This window comes from Micropterus dolomieu, linkage group LG20 (assembly GCF_021292245.1).
Source record: "Micropterus dolomieu isolate WLL.071019.BEF.003 ecotype Adirondacks linkage group LG20, ASM2129224v1, whole genome shotgun sequence".
Classification (NCBI taxonomy): domain Eukaryota; kingdom Metazoa; phylum Chordata; class Actinopteri; order Centrarchiformes; family Centrarchidae; genus Micropterus; species Micropterus dolomieu.
Genome location: NC_060169.1, coordinates 34,306,231 through 34,313,748, shown reverse-complemented (window position 1 = coordinate 34,313,748; position 7,518 = coordinate 34,306,231). Strand labels below are relative to the sequence as shown.

Genomic DNA, 7,518 nt, shown 5'->3' with positions numbered 1-7,518 from the left:
TGCTTTTTGTCTTTGGTCATGTCTGTGAGATGATAGAATGCCACTGAATCTGAATGTCAAATGTATCTATACATATTTTTTTTTTTTTACATCTTTAGAATAAGATTCAGAAAACTTTATTGCAGGGTTCGTACAAAGTCTTGAAAGTTGAAAAAAATGCTTGTTATGTTGTCAAGGTTGGGGACATGCTTGAATTTGCACATGCTCCTTCAAAAAGTTTGATTATAACTTAAATTGGTGTTTCATCTACACAATCAGTCAGGTAAACCAAAAATCTTTCAGTATTTGAAATGAAACAAGCCCGTCGTCATATTTTCTTGTCTCCTGCACCAAGCACCAAGAAAAGAGATAACGTTAGCCACCAACCTAGAGAACTGTGACCTGCTCTCACCGAACCAGTCGTGTTGACCCAAAAGTACATTTACAATTACAAGGACACAAAAAACTCACCACTTTAGCAATATGTCTACAAGTGTACATGCAGTGCTATGAGAGCTGGAGTCAAATTTCTAGCGAACATCTCGGTTCTGGGATTACTGTCCTTCTTAAACACAGATCAAAGTTCAAATATGAACTTACAGTTCACCCAACACCTGTTTGAGTGATAATGATGATAGGAGTTTAAGATTCAGTTGAAGTTAAACCACTGAAAGGAGAAGTTGGAATAGGTTCTGCCCAAAGTAGTATGGGTCTGCAATGGTTCTTCTTCTCCAGTATCAGCTATAGGACCAAAACATTGTGCATCATGTTGTTCCCTAAACACAAGTTTTCTGATTTCTCACATTATAAAATTAGAAACATAAATTATTCCACATTGAGTTCAGTCTAAACCCATCCTTGCATCATAGGCATGGATGGATTACCCAATAGGCCTACCAGGCTCAGGCCCAGGGGCCATGTCTGTGCCCAGGGGCCCACTATTTTATAATCCACGCCATGTCCTATTTTCTTCCATGCAAGACCAGTTTGTTCTTCCCCTTCTACATCCTCCATCCTTGGAAAAGGCTCACTTGTGTTAGAGGAGGGTATGCAGACAGTTGGCCTGTGGCAGAAACACATCGCATGTTTTCATTATTCCTTACAAACCGTCCACCAGGTTGGGTTCAATGGTAATGTATGGTAACTCATTTACCCTGCGGGAAACTGCTCCCAGCCTTCTTCTGTGCACCTCGTCTTGAACTGAATTGTTAAAGCAATGAGATATGTAGTGTGCTTCAGACCTGTACACTTGAAGTGTCGTGCAAGGCTGTTTGCACAGTTAACAGTTAATTAAATCTGTTGGACAATACATTTTCATTCCAAGTTTAGATCACTGAAACTCCAGTCAGACACAGAATATAGGAAAAAGAAAACTGGACAAAAAATCGCAAAGGATCATCCTGAATGTGTAATGTATGTAAGATACACAGACACAGAGTACCTACAGACGACAGAGGTAGAGGTTAGTGTCCTGGCCGGCATTTACAAAAAAACTATCTCTGCACGAAGAAATAAAAGAGCTCAGGTCTAGCTTGGAATTTGCACACCGTCGCATCACATCCATCGAAAAAGTAAACAAGTCGTTACAGTCCTCCGATAAAACTCTAACTGAACAGATTGAATACATCGCTACAGTAAACAAAGTAATACAAGAAAACTCGAAGCGTGCGAGATAGTCTTATCTTCTCCGGTATTCCTCCATCTCCAGTAGAAAGCTATTTGCTATCCAAATGCAAAGGTTGAGAATTCAAAGGTATTAAAATTAAACAAAAATCTTAGACCACTGTATAACATTAAACAGACATACAGGTGTGCGTTATGAGAGACTAATTTGTCACATTATTGGTATTAATAACCTCAAATCTCAACAATTGAATCAAGTATAATCAGCAACTTACAACAGTGAACAAAGAGGTGTTTCTATATTAGCAAACATATCCCTCTTATTCAGCACTCCATTGCTCACGGTGAAGGCCGATATATTGTAATTACTGCATCCAGTTCCAACATATACAGTCCTAATAATAAAGATCCATCTTTCTTTGACACATTTTTCTCCAAGGACCAACAAATATCATCATTTTTAATACAGTAACTGATCGTGGAATTGATATATCAGACACAACTTGTAATTTAAGAAATTGGCACTGGATTTTGAGATTATTATTATTTCTCCGCACTCCACCTATCAGTCTCCCAATTAGACTTCACTGATCAGTAACATTCTGCTGACCGATGTTTCAGAAACCATTATTACTCATTATTAGTGACCATGAATCAGTATCCTTCACCTTAAACAATGAATCCACCACCAAACCTTCTCTCTGGTGGCATTTCAATTAGTCACTGCTGAAAGATTTTGCTTTTCTTGCCCTTATACAGAGAGAGTAGGCATCCTTTAAATTGAACTGAGTGACTCCCCAGGAATCTCTTCATCAGCACTATGGGAAAAAGGTAAGGTGGTAATTAGAAGGGAAATAATATAGTACTCAACAAACTGGGGGGAAAGGGAACAGAAACAGAAGATTAAGCAATTTACAGAAATGTACTCAATCCCAATGAACAAATATAAAATGAGGAACAAAAATGCCAAATGAAAGAGCAATAAATCCATAAAGAATTCACCGGATGAAACCACTCAAAACCCATAAGAAATAGAAAACATTTTTCAGACATATTACAGTAATTTATACTATTCTGATACTGACCTCGAGCAGAACGTGGACTCGGGTTGGGCAGCCATCTGTCCCGGCTGGCTATAATAAATATAATAACAATCATGAAAACAGGACTATAATAATAGTCATGATTAAAAGTCAAGTTAGAAACATGCATTATTGGTATAAGAATGCATACAGAGAGGAGAGAGGAGCTCAGTGCATCATGGGAAATCCCCCGGCAGTCTAGGCCTATAGCAGCATAACTAAGGGATGGTTCAGGACTCACCTGAGCCAGCCCTAACTATAAGCTTTATCAAAGAGGAAAGTCTTAAGCCTACTCTTAAATGTGGAGATGGTGTCTGCCTCCTGAACCCAAACTGGGACCTGGTTCCACAGGAGAGGAGCTTGATAGCTGAGTAGTAACCCTGCATTCTGGGAGCGCGGTGTTCTAGCGGTGTAATAAGGTACTATAAGCTCCTTAAGATATGATGGTGCCTGACTATTAAGGGCTTTGTAGGTGAGCAGAAGGATTTTCAATTCTATTCCAGATTTAACAGGGAGCCAGAGAAGCTAATACTGGAGAAAAATGATATCTTATCCTAGTTCTTGTTGCTTTCTCCTGGCATTTTCACCTCTCTATGTAGATGAATCTCACTCACTCAGAATCACCGGTACAAACATAACATACACTCAAACCTACCTGATATACTACCCAACAAGCCTAGCGTATATGGGTGGGTGGTCCACGATGGGCCAGTCAGGCTTCTGAGAATGATGGAGGTGGATGGACATGGGATCCCAGGGGACAAGGGTGAACGCAAGAAGGGACAAAAAAGCAAAAAAGCAAATAACCAAATTTAAATACAATAGATCAACCCCCCAACACACACACACACACACACACACACACACTTAGTCACTTACAATGTACCCACTGTATCTTATGCCTGTCACAACCCCTACTGTTTGTTGTTGTTAGCTTTAGCATTATGGTGGACTATCTCAGTGATGTGATGCAGTGTGTCTTTATGACATCTCTGTTGTGTATATGTTATACTTTAAAATGCACTTTTCTGACCTAACTGGTGCATTTTTAGATCTGGGATGAGGATCGATAAGTATCTATAGTTGGAGCGGTATACATTACATTTACATTAATTGATTTATCTGACGCATTTTATTCAAAGTGACTTACAATTGCTACATATGTCAGAGGTCGCATGCCTCTGGAGCAACTGGAGCTCGAGTGTCTTTGGTGGATGTGCATAGTGGGAATAGAACCTCGATCTCTCACACCAAAGGCATGTGTCTTATCCTCTGCTCCATCGCCACCCCATATATAAAGTATGAAGGGTCTTTGTTCTTTTTTAATATGAAAGTGAGTAAGGCTATTCTTTGATCGCTGTAGAAACAGCCAGTGACTAAGGAGAAGTTGATTGAACTAAGAACTGTAGGGACTATTAAATCCCAAACAAAAGTTTGGGAGGGATACCGTCAAGGCCAGGGAATTTCACAAACCAAGTAGTCTGTTGGGCCTCTCTGCATTCTCAGGTGTGCTGCCCTAGTATTGTGGTAAATAATAGAATACAGGTAATACAATAAGCAAGGACGATGGACCAAGCAAAGGCACCATGCAAACTATAAATTCAAAGATGTAAGTAGTTCACATAAAGTAAAGAAACTCACATAAAGGAAACCCTGTAAAGCAATGTCAGCAGAGTTTTTACAAGCCTTCTTAAGAGCTAGTTAGAAATCCGTTGAGGTATACAGTACATCGCCTATTGTATCCAAAGCAAAGACACATTTTTATATTCGTGCAGTTTTTAATAATTATTTAATCGATTTAAAATTTAAAGTACAATAACTCAAGGTTGAGCATTGTAGTGTTAAGCCAAGCTACTACCTTTCATTACTTCTCACACACACACACGCACACACACAAACATAACACGAATATACACCCCCACATGCACATTCACTCATTTTAAAAGGAAATAAATGCCTGTTTCTGTAATCCCTTTCACTTTTACATAAATTAAATGAAATCCTTTTTGTAGCAGTATGTGTATAAGCATGGAAAAAATTCTTCTCAGTTTATTAATTTCTTTACGGGGTCAAGTTTTCAACCTAAACCTTCCCATGCTGGCTAAATCAAGTTGGATTGGGCACACTTGGAGAGACAAGGGGTATCTTTAATCGGCCATCTTCCTTCAATCTCACTCCTTTGTTTGGGATGACAAGACTTAGAGAAATTTAAGGAAGGAGGAGGAGGGAAGAAATGACAAATGTGGACTGGGTGTAAGTGTACACACAAGGAAATGATCCAAGAACTCAAGAGCCAGAGTCAGAGAGTACGGACATAAAACAATATGCGTTCTTGTCCAATAATCCTTCTTTCCAACAAGAGCCAAGCCAATTTGTTTGCTTGAATCTCTTTGATATGATTATGTAAGCCCTTGCACATAAATACTGTCCTTTCCATTTGAATGCTCTGAGCGTTCTCCCAGTTGACCTGTTTGCTGTCTCAAGGGCGCTCTTCAAGACAGTCCAATTTGTGAAGGTTTTTGATTCATTTTCTTGATTTATTCATTGTGTGTTGGTGGGGCTTGGTTGTGTATATCAGTGGTTCTCAAAGTGGGGTCTGGGGACCCCCACGGGTCCTTTAGGAGGCTCCAGGGGGTCCCAGCAAAACAACAACAACAACTACAATTGTTTTTCACTACAATTCCATCCACAAGTAACACAATGACTGTTTTGTTCATGGGTTTCATACACTTTCTGTAATAAAACATCTAAAAGCAAAAATCCTGGGCAATGGGTGACTCCAGAACAAATTCTTTTCAAATGGGGGTCTGTTGTCTAATTTGTGTCTGTTTAGGGGTCCTTGACGGGAAAAAGTTTGAGAACCACTGGTGTGTATATTCTTGTGGTTTTATTGCTTATTGTCGTTTTGGTGGAATCCTTCCTCGTGTATCTGTGGTAACTTCCTTTCCTGTCCATGGGTGCTTGTCAGTCCTTGTTCCCTCACTTGCGTCCATTCCTTGCATCTCTCCATGCATCCCCGGTGGGAGGGACTAAGACACAAGGAAAAGACGTGGAAACCATCCGTGGTGAGAAGAAACGAGGAATTATTTTTATTTATGAGACATTCTTTCCTCTGAAGCGACGTCCGTTTCTGAGGATGGTGGAGGCTGTCGTCTGTTTGGACTTAACACTCAGATTGTGTAAACCGTGTTTCTTGCTGACAGACAGACAGACTTTAATTGTCTCCATAATAAAAGTTAATGGGGAAAAACAAAAGAGAAATCCTCCTAATAAATAAAAAAGTATTGTGTTGTTCAGACCACTAAACTAGACGGTGAATCATAAAACAAAATCAAATATGAAACTTGGCGGTGATACATTTTTATCTGTCTTAACTCAGGTATGAAACTGCACGATGTGGTGATGCATCAGATCAGTCCGATCAGCTGCAGCGTCCAATCAATAACGGATATCCAAGTAAAAGACTTCCGCGAAGGATGCACTCGTGTATCATCGCTCATATCTAATCAGAGATCCCAATTTACAAGAATATAGTGGTTGGAATCAGTACATATAAAATACTTAAAGGCAGGGCCGTAACCAGGGTTTAAAAATCAGTGAAGCCCAGATTTTTTGTTTTTTTAATAGAGCTTATTTACAGTAATTCATACCACAATTACACCTAAAAGTCTTCAGACACAAGTCTTGGTATACTAAATTTCACAAAATGCATTAGGCTGAATTGATATCAAATGTAGCCTCCAACTGTCATCACAGGACTGTTGGAATTACATGCAGACTACATAATGGGCACTATAGTTACTATATGACAACATAAAATACAGCAGGTTAGTGAAGATGCTCTTGATATTACAGCCTAATAATTTGAGGTCATCAGCTGTTTGCACTGTTTCATCACGATTATAGGAGCTACACTGGTGTGATGCGCGGATCGCCGCTGACAATATCTAAATAATCATGTAGCCTACGCATAAATCATCCACCTGCCCCCCAGCAACTAATTATTTTCTCTGGTCCTTTTAACTTTCCAGGTGATTCTTTATTGTGTTGATGTATGAGTGTTTCCTTCTCAACGGTTTACTTTCATAATTAGAGAGGCTGCTGTCAGTCATTTTAAACGTTTCCAAGTAATGTCACAGCAAATATTGTGAGACATTTATGCAGCAAAACTAAAAATGTATTTATAAACTTGAGAGGACAGACAGAGGAAACTCAATTCAACATTTAGCTGAAATAATTTAGATGCTCTGATGGAGCTCATTATTGACCAGGAGGCTGCTTTACTCCAAACAGTTTCACTGTGTGAACCTGGACTGTGTGTGAGACCTTTTGGATGTGGAGAAGAACAAAGAACATGAATTAACATTAGATTCTGACTGATCCTGTCGGCGTGTTGGGAGATTTAAACATAAAGTTATGCTGCTGTGCCCCGTGCGTAAATGCGCACAGCGTCTCTGTAAACTGGGAGACGCTTCACCTGATTTTCACCCACCTGGAAATTCACAAAACGTTTCACCCAAAATTCTGCCCGCAAACAGCGGTGCTCTCAGTTATTGTACGCACAAAGTTTTCATGTGTTTCCCCAAGACACTGAGCGTAGAAGAGTTTTTCAAGTTGAAATGAGGGCTGCAACAGTATAATCAGCTGCACCCACATGGTCCAAAAGCCTTAATTTAAGCGTGCTTCCCTGCCTCCCATTTGCCTTCTGCCAGATAGCCAGCCACACTTCTATATTCACTACAGCTCACACCATCTACTCTGCCAATATTCCCAAACTTCAACTGCCTCCTGATCTCCAACCCCAGCCATCTCTTTTTCTAATCCCCATTTACAA

General features: G+C 39.8%; 1 protein-coding gene across 6 annotated transcripts in view; it reads right to left on the bottom strand.

Annotated features, from left to right (window-relative positions):
• Positions 1-7,518, bottom strand: part of mtss1lb (MTSS I-BAR domain containing 2b) — a 771,894-nt gene that overhangs the window by 169,458 nt on the left and 594,918 nt on the right. The gene's annotated exons all lie outside the window — the stretch shown is intronic.